This window comes from Bombina bombina, chromosome 3 (assembly GCF_027579735.1).
Source record: "Bombina bombina isolate aBomBom1 chromosome 3, aBomBom1.pri, whole genome shotgun sequence".
Classification (NCBI taxonomy): domain Eukaryota; kingdom Metazoa; phylum Chordata; class Amphibia; order Anura; family Bombinatoridae; genus Bombina; species Bombina bombina.
The window spans coordinates 496,009,233-496,021,331 of NC_069501.1; the positions used below are offsets into that span (position 1 = coordinate 496,009,233).

At 41.3% G+C, this 12,099-nt stretch overlaps 1 protein-coding gene and 1 pseudogene across 1 annotated transcript in view; one reads left to right on the forward strand and one right to left on the reverse strand.

The window, feature by feature from the left end:
• Positions 1-12,099, forward strand: part of GRM4 (glutamate metabotropic receptor 4) — a 489,205-nt gene that overhangs the window by 152,728 nt on the left and 324,378 nt on the right. The gene's annotated exons all lie outside the window — the stretch shown is intronic.
• Positions 2,506-2,989, reverse strand: LOC128653508 (40S ribosomal protein S10-like; annotated as a pseudogene).

Sequence of the window (12,099 nt, forward strand, 5' to 3'; positions counted from 1 at the left end):
TATCAACAGATTTTATTGTGATACACATAGCCTAACATAATCTTTATACGTTCAGTTTTATTTCTTTTCTTTACTAGCAAATCACATATTATACCATAAACGTCATGATATCACATTTCACTTATTCTCTATTTACACATTATTCCACTATGGCAGGATCATTTCATTTAAGTAGATCTCGATGTGACACTTAAATTGCTCAGAAACATACTTGTGAGGCTTTGATATGCATTGTTAACGAAAGTGAAGTCCACAGGTGTCCTTGCATAATTAGTATCGACAAGATTCAGAGTGCTATTTTCGCTATGATTGGTTTTCTTCTAAAACCATGACAACTTCCGCTTTTAAAAGTTACCTGTATATAAGGTCTGAATTTATGCAAATTGTATCCATTGTTTTTATGCCTGAAGAAAAGACCGGTGTTTGGTCTAGAAACGCGTAGCAAATTTTTATGGATTAAAGATTTCAATTTTTAATACACGGAAGTTGTCTTTTTATCCTCTTTTTATCCCTCCTGGAAAGGTGTTTGATCTTTTTGCCTACCACAGTCTTTGACACACAAGCTGCACAGACGTTCCTTTATTCCTAATCAAGCAACGCAGAGTACCACCTGTATGCAGTACACCTGAGGCCACCCAGTGTGCTAACCACTGAGAGTGTTAGTCTGCCTGCTAGCACCGGTTACAATACGGTGCATAACCTTTCGGTAAGCCTATATTATTATTCACCCTCATTGCCTTGAGTCAACAGTTTCACGCTATGTGGCGCCCTCTTTTCTACTTCTAATTCAAAGGAATCTTCACTCCGAGGACCAGAGGAGCTTTGCCGCCTGTACATTTGGTCGTACATCATCTAATCAGCACCATCCATTTTCACGAAGGTTTAGGGTTGGTGCATAGTTTCGATTGATTTTATTATATTTGATAGCGCACCCCGTTCTCGGTTCCCCTTGGGGAGCCTTTATGACTCTCTGATATGTGTGATGTTAGGTTTGTAGATAACCTTACATTCTGGTGAATGCAAGAAAGTTTTTCAGGCATTTGATTAATAGATTGATTACGTTGTTATGAGGGAATGTGCAAGATTTATGTAAGGAGTCTATGGAAAAGATGAATAAAGAAAAGAAAGCTCATTTGTGCTATCAGAACCTTGGTGCTGATATTGTTTTGAGTCCAATAATTCCAGAATTGTTGTATAAATAAATGCAGACAGACAATCCTGCCTGCTTTATCAGTGGTTGAAGTCAAACATAATAGATAAATGACATATTCAACGTATGGTAGGTTGGGATGTAAAATCTGCTCCAATCTGAAATGTTTTTTTTTTATTAATTTTTATTCCAGATCAAAAACAAAGATTTTATGGTTTTCTGTTTCTTCCCCATAAGCTGTCCACCTGACCATGGCCATGATCTCTGGTGTGTTCCATTCACATTCTAAGCCCTGACACCTGCCCCAACACACACCCACACACTGACATAACTTAGTACCTTTGAATCAATCTCCATGAGTTTTACTGGACTGTGGCTACACTGTCTGGGAGTCTCCTTTCACTTCCTGATCTCCATGGGTTTGGGTGCTAAGGTTTATCCCCATAAACTATAGTAGTTATTAGTGAGTCCCTTTAAGGGACATAATACTCATAGGCTAAATCACTTGAAACTGATGCAGTATAACTGTAAAAAGCTGACAGGAAAATATCACCTGAGCATCTCTATGTAAAAAAGGAAGATATTTTACCTCACAATCTCCTCAGCTCAGCAGAGTAAGTTCTGTGTAAAAAGTTATACTTCACCTGCTCCCAGCTGCAGGTAAAAATTAAAAAAAAAAATGAAGAAATGAACAGCAGCCAATCAGCATCAGCAGTGCTGAGGTCATGAACTCTTACTGTGATCTCATGAGATTTGACTTAACTCTCATGAGATTTCATAGTACGCTTCCTTTACCTGATTGGTGAAATAACATGAGAGTGCACGCGGCTCATCCTTTCAGCTGTCCCAGGACAGACACACTAAAATGGTGCTTAGAAATCCTTTACAATGGGAGGTGGCTACTGAGGAACTTTTGAGGTAAAATATCTTTCTTTTTTACATAGAGATGTTCAGGAGATATTTTCTAGTCAGCTTTTTACAGCTATGCTGCATCACTTTCAAGTGTTTAAACATTTGGGTATTATGGCCCTTTAAGGTTCATTTGACTATGGTCATGCTTTCTAGGAAGGATCTTCTTCACTAATCTCCGGCCATGTCGGTTGCACATTTGCAGATATACTATTTATTACTGAAGCTGTACTGTGTCCAGCATTGCTGGAGTTAATCACTAGAGATTGAACACAAGCAAAATTATCACAGTGCTGCTGTGGCTCACTAGGGGTTTGCTGCTCAAACAGTTCTGAGTGCTTCCCCGGAGCTCTCTTGTTTTCTTTCTCTCTCTCCTGCAGTGTCCCAGCCTTCCCTATTGAGCAGATACATGCTAAGGATAGGTGTTTTGAGAGAAATTGGAATGGTTTTTTTTTTGTCCCAAATAGATTTATTATACACAAATGGTTGAAAATCTGGTTTACTGAGGAGGCTGCTGTCCACGGCCACGGCCAAATCCTCCTCTAAACTGGAATTCTGTTGCTGTTCCGGCTCCAGCCTCAGCCTTCTTGTCTGCACCAGGAGGAGCGGCACTGCGCCTGTATGTGTCTCTGTCTGCCTCACCACGTGACAACCTGGCTGGACGTTCACCTTCCAGACCCTTTTGCCTAGGTCGGCCAGTCTCTGGGCGGCTTCTCTTCAGAGTTGAGGGGACAATTTTTGGGGGCAGGTGCAAGAAGTCCTCATTGGTCAGATACCAGTAAAAGTGACGCAAGCAAACTGTTCCTTTACATATCCACGGGATTTCAAGGACTGCATAGCTTTCATGACATGAAGGTTGGGCACATTCTTGTCAGCCAACTCCGGATGCTTTGGCATGTGAACATCCTTCTTGGCCACCATCACTCCTTCCTTAAAGGGCCATTATACACTCATTTTTTCTTTGCATAAATGTTTTGTAGATGATCTAATTATAAAGCCCATAAAGTTTGTTTTTTAAATTTTTTTATAATTTTGCTTATTTTTAAAGAACATTGCTCTGATTTTCAGACTCCTAACCAAGCCCCAAAGTTTTATTTGAATACCGTCAGCTACCTTCTCCAGCTTGCTCCTGTTTGTGTAAAGGGTCTTTTCATATGCAAAAGAAGGGGGAGGGGGGAGTGTCTTATTTCCCACTTGCAGTCGGCTTTCCAACTACCTTTTCAACAGAGCTAAACTGAAAGCTTCTAAGTACGTTTTCAAACCATTTTATACTGGATTTTTCTATCAGTATCTGTGCATCTTATTCTTTATAGTAGTGTCTATTACATGCAGTTATATGAAAATGAGTGTATACTGTCCCTTTAAACAGGAGCTCGTAAATGGCAATGCAATCCTTTTTGGGCATCAACATCTTTGCGGCTTGATCGGTGGCCTGAGCAGGAAAGGCAAATTGGAATGTTTTGTATTTTCCTAGACATATCTTAAGAAGAATAGGGCCTATTATTTTAATGAATGGTCAATGAACTCCTCCAAGATTTGCACTATTTCCAAGACTAGATTTCCAGGGGAAATTTTTTGTTAAGTGCTGCTTGTGCTGCTGGGGTAGTATCTTCTCATACAGAATACATTACTAATTCAATCTACGAGACTTCTAGCCATCCTGGATTTAAGAGCTGTGGATTTGCAGGCTTTTTGTAAGAGGATAACCCTGAGTTTGCATAATTTTTACAGTCATCTATTGTTTCCACCTTGAAAATTATAGACCTTGATTAATTTAATTGGCCATAGATCTTTAAAGGGACACAAACCCCTTTTTTTCTTTCTTTCATGGTTCAACAACTTTCCAATTTACTTCTATTGACAATTTTGCTTTATTCTCTTGGTATTCTATTCTGAATGAGCAGCAATGCACTACTGTGAGCTAGCGGAGCATTCATTTTGTGCAGCCACCAATCAGTAGCTAGCTCCCAGCTCCTGAGCCTATCTAGGTATGGTTTTCAACAAACGATAACAAGAAGGGCATTTTTTTAGCGCAATATCACATTTTCAACTATTTTCTGGAGCCGTGATTGTTTTTTTGGGTTGGCGATAAAAGCCCTGTTTTTAACACGGAGCCAAAAACTTCTTGGCAATGACAATTCATTTTTCCAATATTTTATCCTTATCAAATAGAATACCTAGTTGCCCTTAATAAACATATTTGCTAGAATTCCAAGACAATTTGGAACCATTCCATTATATTGCACATGTTGAAGACACTCTGAAATGGCCACAGGCAACATTTTAGTGGTGCATTTGCATGCATGGTATTGATTCTTTAAAGAAGAAATATAAAATTGGGAAATCATGCTAGGCTCACCACTTCCTAGCCCTCCTTAAAAAAAACTACCTCCTCCCTAGGTAAAATAAAGGTTAACAACATAATATTAAAAGGAATGGTGCTTTAAGCTAGAAGTTAAAGTTGCTCAAGTATTTATTATGAATTAAACATCTGTAATATAGCTAGAAAGAGATCATAAAGCAGAGATATTATCACCAATAAAATTGGTATTTGCAAATATAAACTAGACATCTCCAGAATGAATAAAAACATATATATATGGTAGTATATATAAAATAGTACACAAAAGCAGTAAAAAAAAGAAGAATACCACCTTAAAAATAATAAGTAATAATTAATAAAATCATAAAATGTTCAGACCTTAAAAAACCCAATCCTTTCCATAGCACTGCCATTGCGAGTTACTGAAAAACCTCCTTGTGCTGTGCGTTATGGTGTGTTAAGCTCCATACCGCACAAAGACCAAGGGCTAAGTTTTTCCTTAGACATCAATGGGGAGAGTGTTAGAAAAAAACTAACACCTGCGATCGCGGAATGGCAAATCGCCGTAACGCAACCCCATTGATGTCTATGGGGGAAAAGAAAATTATGTTTAAACCTAACACCCTAACATAAACCCCTAGTCTAAACACCCCTAATCCGCCGCTCCCCGACATCACCGACACTAAATAAAGTTATTAACCCCTAATCCGCTGCTCCCCGACATCGCCGACACTAAATAAATCTATTAACCCCCAAACTGTCGCCCCCCCACATCACAACTAATAAATAAACCTATTAACCCCTAATCCGCCTACCACCCACATCGCTACTACATTGCGATGTGGGGGGCTGGAGGTTTAGGGGTTAATACTTTGTGTTGGTGATGTGGGGGCCGGCGGTTTAGGGATTACTAGATTTATTTAGTGTTGGCGATATGCGGGGTCGGCGGTTTAAGAGTTATAAGGTTTATTTTTAGTGTCGGCGATGTGGGTGGTTAATAGGTTTAATATCGTATTTGTGATGTGGGTGGGTGACAGTTTAGGGGTTAACAGGTAGTATATGGGTGTTAGTGTACTTTGTAACATTTTAGTAATGAGTTTTGTGAAACATTTGTGTTTTGCAAAATCCATAACTACTGGTCTCAGATTAAGGAATGGATCATGTCGGTATAGGCTGTAACGCAAGCATTTTAGCCAGACCGCTATGGAAAATCCAGCACCCAAACGTCATTTTTTGAGTGTACGGAATGAAGGGTTTCATTATGGCTAAAACGTTTGCGGTAGCGACTTGTAATATGCGTTACCTGACATTCCACACGCAATGGCCAATTTTTCAGCGGTATAGCCGTACCGCTACCTTATGCAAAACTTGTAATCTGGCCATTATTCTGGTAGTGTAATACTTAGATGGCCGTCTCGTTGGAGGTGTGCTAATCAGGTTAAGCAAAGCAACGTCTATTAGTGTGAAGCTCCAGTGACTATTTTGTCTTAGGTGTGCTAGTCCGGGTTAAGCCAAGTAAAAATGTTTTATTTATATTTAAATAGATATTTCTAATATATCTAATGTATTTTTTGTAAAATATATATCTATACCTATATATAGGTACAGATATACCCCACTCATACAGCGGGTTAGGGACCGGAGCCCTGCAGTAAAGTGAGTCAAGGCATTTTTCAATTGTTTTTCACTTGCTTGTGTTTAAAGCTTAAAAACATATATAAGTGTGCAATAGTGCTAAGTTTAGTTTAACACTACCACAACACAGTACAGTACTGTATTCAGTTATGCAAACACAAGACAGGGATACATATACTGTATACAGGTATACAGTACAGTACAGTATCATGTGCTGTGTTGCTTACTGAAGTACTGTTCTGTTCCTGTACTGTATGCCAGATGCTTATTTTATGTGGAGATCTGACTACATGTTACACAGTACAGTACAGTACTACAGTACTAGTGAGGTGGAAGTCCCACCTGTTAATACCTGTACAGTACAGAACTGAACTGCTGTACAGTATTTGCTGGTTTGCATACAGTACAGTACTGTACTGATGTGCAATTTCAAGAATACACTACTTTACTATACTGTACAGTATTTGGGGGACTGGGGGAGGGAGAGGAGAAAAAGAATTACAGTATACAGGTACCTGTACCTTTAATGGCCAAACAACAAGTGTGCCTATTGTAAAGTGCTTGTACTGTACTTGTGTGTGCAGTACTACTGTATATACCTTCCCTAGGGTAAGGACTTCCGGGTTTCGCGGGTGGCGCTGTATTAGCGAATCACCGTAATGCGGGGTATACCTGTATAGGCATGTACAGATATATATATATATATAGGAATATCTATTTTAAAATACATAGAACATTTCCCCATATGGGAAGAAGACTGGAATGTAAAATATTTGCAGTACATACACAATACAACACGTTATTAAACATTAAAATGTAATAAAGTATTTTTCTTGTTTTCAGGTATTTGAGAGGAAAGGGCTCCAAAGTATATATACATATTTATATATGTATATATATGTGTATATATCTGTTTATATGTGTATGTATATACATATGTACACATAAACATAAATACACATTTATATATATATATATATATATATATATATACTGTAGATAACAGAATTTATGTTTACCTGATAAATTACTTTCTCCAACGGTGTGTCCGGTCCACGGCGTCATCCTTACTTGTGGGATATTCTCCTCCCCAACAGGAAATGGCAAAGAGCCCAGCAAAGCTGGTCACATGATCCCTCCTAGGCTCCGCCTTCCCCAGTCATTCGACCGACGTAAAGGAGGAATATTTGCATAGGAGAAACCATATGATACCGTGGTGACTGTAGTTAAAGAAAATAAATTATCAGACCTGATTAAAAAACCAGGGCGGGCCGTGGACCGGACACACCGTTGGAGAAAGTAATTTATCAGGTAAACATAAATTCTGTTTTCTCCAACATAGGTGTGTCCGGTCCACGGCGTCATCCTTACTTGTGGGAACCAATACCAAAGCTTTAGGACACGGATGAAGGGAGGGAGCAAATCAGGTCACCTAGATGGAAGGCACCACGGCTTGCAAAACCTTTCTCCCAAAAATAGCCTCAGAAGAAGCAAAAGTATCAAACTTGTAAAATTTAGTAAAAGTGTGCAGTGAAGACCAAGTCGCTGCCTTACATATCTGATCAACAGAAGCCTCGTTCTTGAAGGCCCATGTGGAAGCCACAGCCCTAGTGGAATGAGCTGTGATTCTGTCAGGAGGCTGCCGTCCGGCAGTCTCGTAAGCCAATCTGATGATGCTTTTAATCCAAAAAGAGAGAGAGGTAGAAGTTGCTTTTTGACCTCTCCTTTTACCAGAATAAACAACAAACAAGGAAGATGTTTGTCTAAAATCCTTTGTAGCATCTAAATAGAATTTTAGAGCACGAACAACATCCAAATTGTGCAACAAACGTTCCTTCTTTGAAACTGGATTCGGACACAAAGAAGGCACGACTATCTCCTGGTTAATGTTTTTGTTAGAAACAACTTTCGGAAGAAAACCAGGTTTAGTACGTAAAACCACCTTATCTGCATGGAACACCAGATAAGGAGGAGAACACTGCAGAGCAGATAATTCTGAAACTCTTCTAGCAGAAGAAATTGCAACCAAAAACAAAACTTTCCAAGATAATAACTTAATATCAACGGAATGTAAGGGTTCAAACGGAACCCCCTGAAGAACTGAAAGAACTAAATTGAGACTCCAAGGAGGAGTCAAAGGTTTGTAAACAGGCTTGATTCTAACCAGAGCCTGAACAAAGGCTTGAACATCTGGCACAGCTGCCAGCTTTTTGTGAAGTAACACAGACAAGGCAGAAATCTGTCCCTTCAAGGAACTTGCAGATAATCCTTTCTCCAAACCTTCTTGAAGAAAGGATAGAATCTTAGGAATTTTTACCTTGTCCCAAGGGAATCCTTTAGATTCACACCAACAGATATATTTTTTCCATATTTTGTGGTAAATTTTTCTAGTTACAGGCTTTCTGGCCTGAACAAGAGTATCAATGACAGAATCTGAGAATCCTCGCTTTGATAAGATCAAGCGTTCAATCTCCAAGCAGTCAGTTGGAGTGAGACCAGATTCGGATGTTCGAACGGACCTTGAACAAGAAGGTCTCGTCTCAAAGGTAGCTTCCATGGTGGAGCCGATGACATATTCACCAGGTCTGCATACCAAGTCCTGCGTGGCCACGCAGGAGCTATCAAGATCACCGATGCCCTCTCCTGATTGATCCTGGCTACCAGCCTGGGGATGAGAGGAAACGGCGGGAATACATAAGCTAGTTTGAAGGTCCAAGGTGCTACTAGTGCATCTACTAGAGTCGCCTTGGGATCCCTGGATCTGGACCCGTAGCAAGGAACCTTGAAGTTCTGACGAGAGGCCATCAGATCCATGTCTGGCATGCCCCACAGTTGAGTAATTTGGGCAAAGATTTCCGGATGGAGTTCCCACTCCCCCGGATGAAATGTCTGACGACTCAGAAAATCCGCTTCCCAATTTTCCACTCCTGGGATGTGGATTGCAGACAAGTGGCAGGAGTGAGTCTCCGCCCATTGAATGATTTTGGTCACTTCTTCCATCGCCAGGGAACTCCTTGTTCCCCCCTGATGGTTGATGTACGCAACAGTTGTCATGTTGTCTGATTGAAACCGTATGAACTTGGCCTTTGCTAGCTGAGGCCAAGCCTTGAGAGCATTGAATATCGCTCTCAGTTCCAGAATATTTATCGGTAGAAGAGATTCTTCCCGAGACCAAAGACCCTGAGCTTTCAGGAGTCCCCAGACCGCGCCCCAGCCCACCAGACTGGCGTCGGTCGTGACAATGACCCACTCTGGTCTGCGGAAGCTCATCCCCTGTGACAGGTTGTCCAGGGACAGCCACCAACGGAGTGAATCTCTGGTCCTCTGATTTACTTGTATCGTCGGAGACAAGTCTGTATAGTCCCCATTCCACTGACTGAGCATGCACAGTTGTAATGGTCTTAGATGAATGCGCGCAAAAGGAACTATGTCCATTGCCGCTACCATCAAACCTATTACTTCCATGCACTGCGCTATGGAAGGAAGAGGAACAGAATGAAGCATTTGACAAGAGTTCAGAAGTTTTGTTTTTCTGGCCTCTGTCAGAAAAATCCTCATTTCTAAGGAGTCTATTATTGTTCCCAGGAAGGGAACCCTTGTTGACGGAGATAGAGAACTCTTTTCTACGTTCACTTTCCATCCGTGAGATCTGAGAAAGGCCAGGACAATGTCCGTGTGAGCCTTTGCTTGAGGAAGGGACGACGCTTGAATCAGAATGTCGTCCAAGTAAGGTACTACTGCAATGCCCCTTGGTCTTAGCACCGCTAGAAGGGACCCTAGTACCTTTGTGAAAATCCTTGGAGCAGTGGCTAATCCGAACGGAAGTGCCACAAACTGGTAATGCTTGTCCAGGAATGCGAACCTTAGGAACCGATGATGTTCCTTGTGGATAGGAATATGTAGATACGCATCCTTTAAATCCACCGTGGTCATGAATTGACCTTCCTGGATGGAAGGAAGAATTGTTCGAATGGTTTCCATTTTGAACGATGGAACCTTGAGAAACCTGTTTAGGATCTTGAGATCTAAGATTGGTCTGAACGTTCCCTCTTTTTTGGGAACTACGAACAGATTGGAGTAGAACCCCATCCCTTGTTCTCCTAATGGAACAGGATGAATCACTCCCATTTTTAACAGGTCTTCTACACAATGCAAGAATGCCTGTTTTTTTATGTGGTCTGAAGACAATTGAGACCTGTGGAACCTCCCCCTTGGGGGAAGCCCCTTGAATTCCAGAAGATAACCTTGGGAGACTATTTCTAGCGCCCAAGGATCCAGAACATCTCTTGCCCAAGCCTGAGCGAAGAGAGAGAGTCTGCCCCCCACCAGATCCGGTCCCGGATCGGGGGCCAACATCTCATGCTGTCTTGGTAGCAGTGGCAGGTTTCTTGGCCTGCTTTCCTTTGTTCCAGCCTTGCATTGGTCTCCAGGCTGGTTTGGCTTGAGAAGTATTACCCTCCTGCTTAGAGGACGTAGCACTTGGGGCTGGTCCGTTTCTGCGAAAGGGACGAAAATTAGGTTTATTTTTGGCCTTGAAAGACCTATCCTGAGGAAGGGCGTGGCCCTTGCCCCCAGTGATATCAGAGATAATCTCTTTCAAGTCAGGGCCAAACAGCGTTTTCCCCTTGAAAGGAATGTTAAGCAATTTGTTCTTGGAAGACGCATCCGCTGACCAAGATTTTAACCAAAGCGCTCTGCGCGCCACAATAGCAAACCCAGAATTTTTCGCCGCTAACCTAGCCAATTGCAAAGTGGCGTCTAGGGTGAAAGAATTAGCCAATTTGAGAGCACGAATTCTGTCCATAATCTCCTCATAAGAAGAAGAATTATTAATGATCGCCTTTTCTAGCTCATCGAACCAGAAACACGCGGCTGTAGTGACAGGGACAATGCATGAAATTGGCTTTAGAAGGTAACCTTGCTGAACAAACATCTTTTTAAGCAAACCTTCTAATTTTGTATCCATAGGATCTTTGAAAGCACAACTATCTTCTATGGGTATAGTGGTGCGTTTGTTTAGAGTAGAAACCGCCCCCTCGACCTTGGGGACTGTCTGCCATAAGTCCTTTCTGGGGTCGACCATAGGAAACAATTTTTTAAATATGGGGGGAGGGACGAAAGGTATACCGGGCCTTTCCCATTCTTTATTTACAATGTCCGCCACCCGCTTGGGTATAGGAAAAGCTTCGGGGGGCCCCGGGACCTCTAGGAACTTGTCCATTTTACATAGTTTCTCTGGAATGACCAAATTCTCACAATCATCCAGAGTGGATAACACCTCCTTAAGCAGAGCGCGGAGATGTTCCAACTTAAATTTAAATGTAATCACATCAGGTTCAGCTTGTTGAGAAATTTTCCCTGAATCTGAAATTTCTCCCTCAGACAAAACCTCCCTGGCCCCCTCAGACTGGTGTAGGGGCCCTTCAGAAACAATATCATCAGCGTCCTCATGCTCTTCAGTATTTTCTAAAACAGAGCAGTCGCGCTTTCGCTGATAAGTGGGCATTTTGGCTAAAATGTTTTTGATAGAATTATCCATTACAGCCGTTAATTGTTGCATAGTTAGGAGTATTGGCGCGCTAGATGTACTAGGGGCCTCCTGTGTGGGCAAGACTGGTGTAGACGAAGGAGGGGATGATGCAGTACCATGCTTACTCCCCTCACTTGAGGAATCATCTTGGGCATCATTTTCTCTAAATTTTGTGTCACATAAATCACATCTATTTAAATGAGAAGGAACCTTGGCTTCCCCACATTCAGAACACAGTCTATCTGGTAGTTCAGACATGTTAAACAGGCATAAACTTGATAACAAAGTACAAAAAACGTTTTAAAATAAAACCGTTACTGTCACTTTAAATTTTAAACTGAACACACTTTATTACTGCAATTGCGAAAAAGTATGAAGGAATTGTTCAAAATTCACCAAAATTTCACCACAGTGTCTTAAAGCCTTAAAAGTATTGCACACCAAATTTGGAAGCTTTAACCCTTAAAATAACGGAACCGGAGCCATTTTTATATTTAACCCCTTTACAGTCCCTGGTATCTGCTTTGCTGAGACCCAACCAAGCCCAAAGGG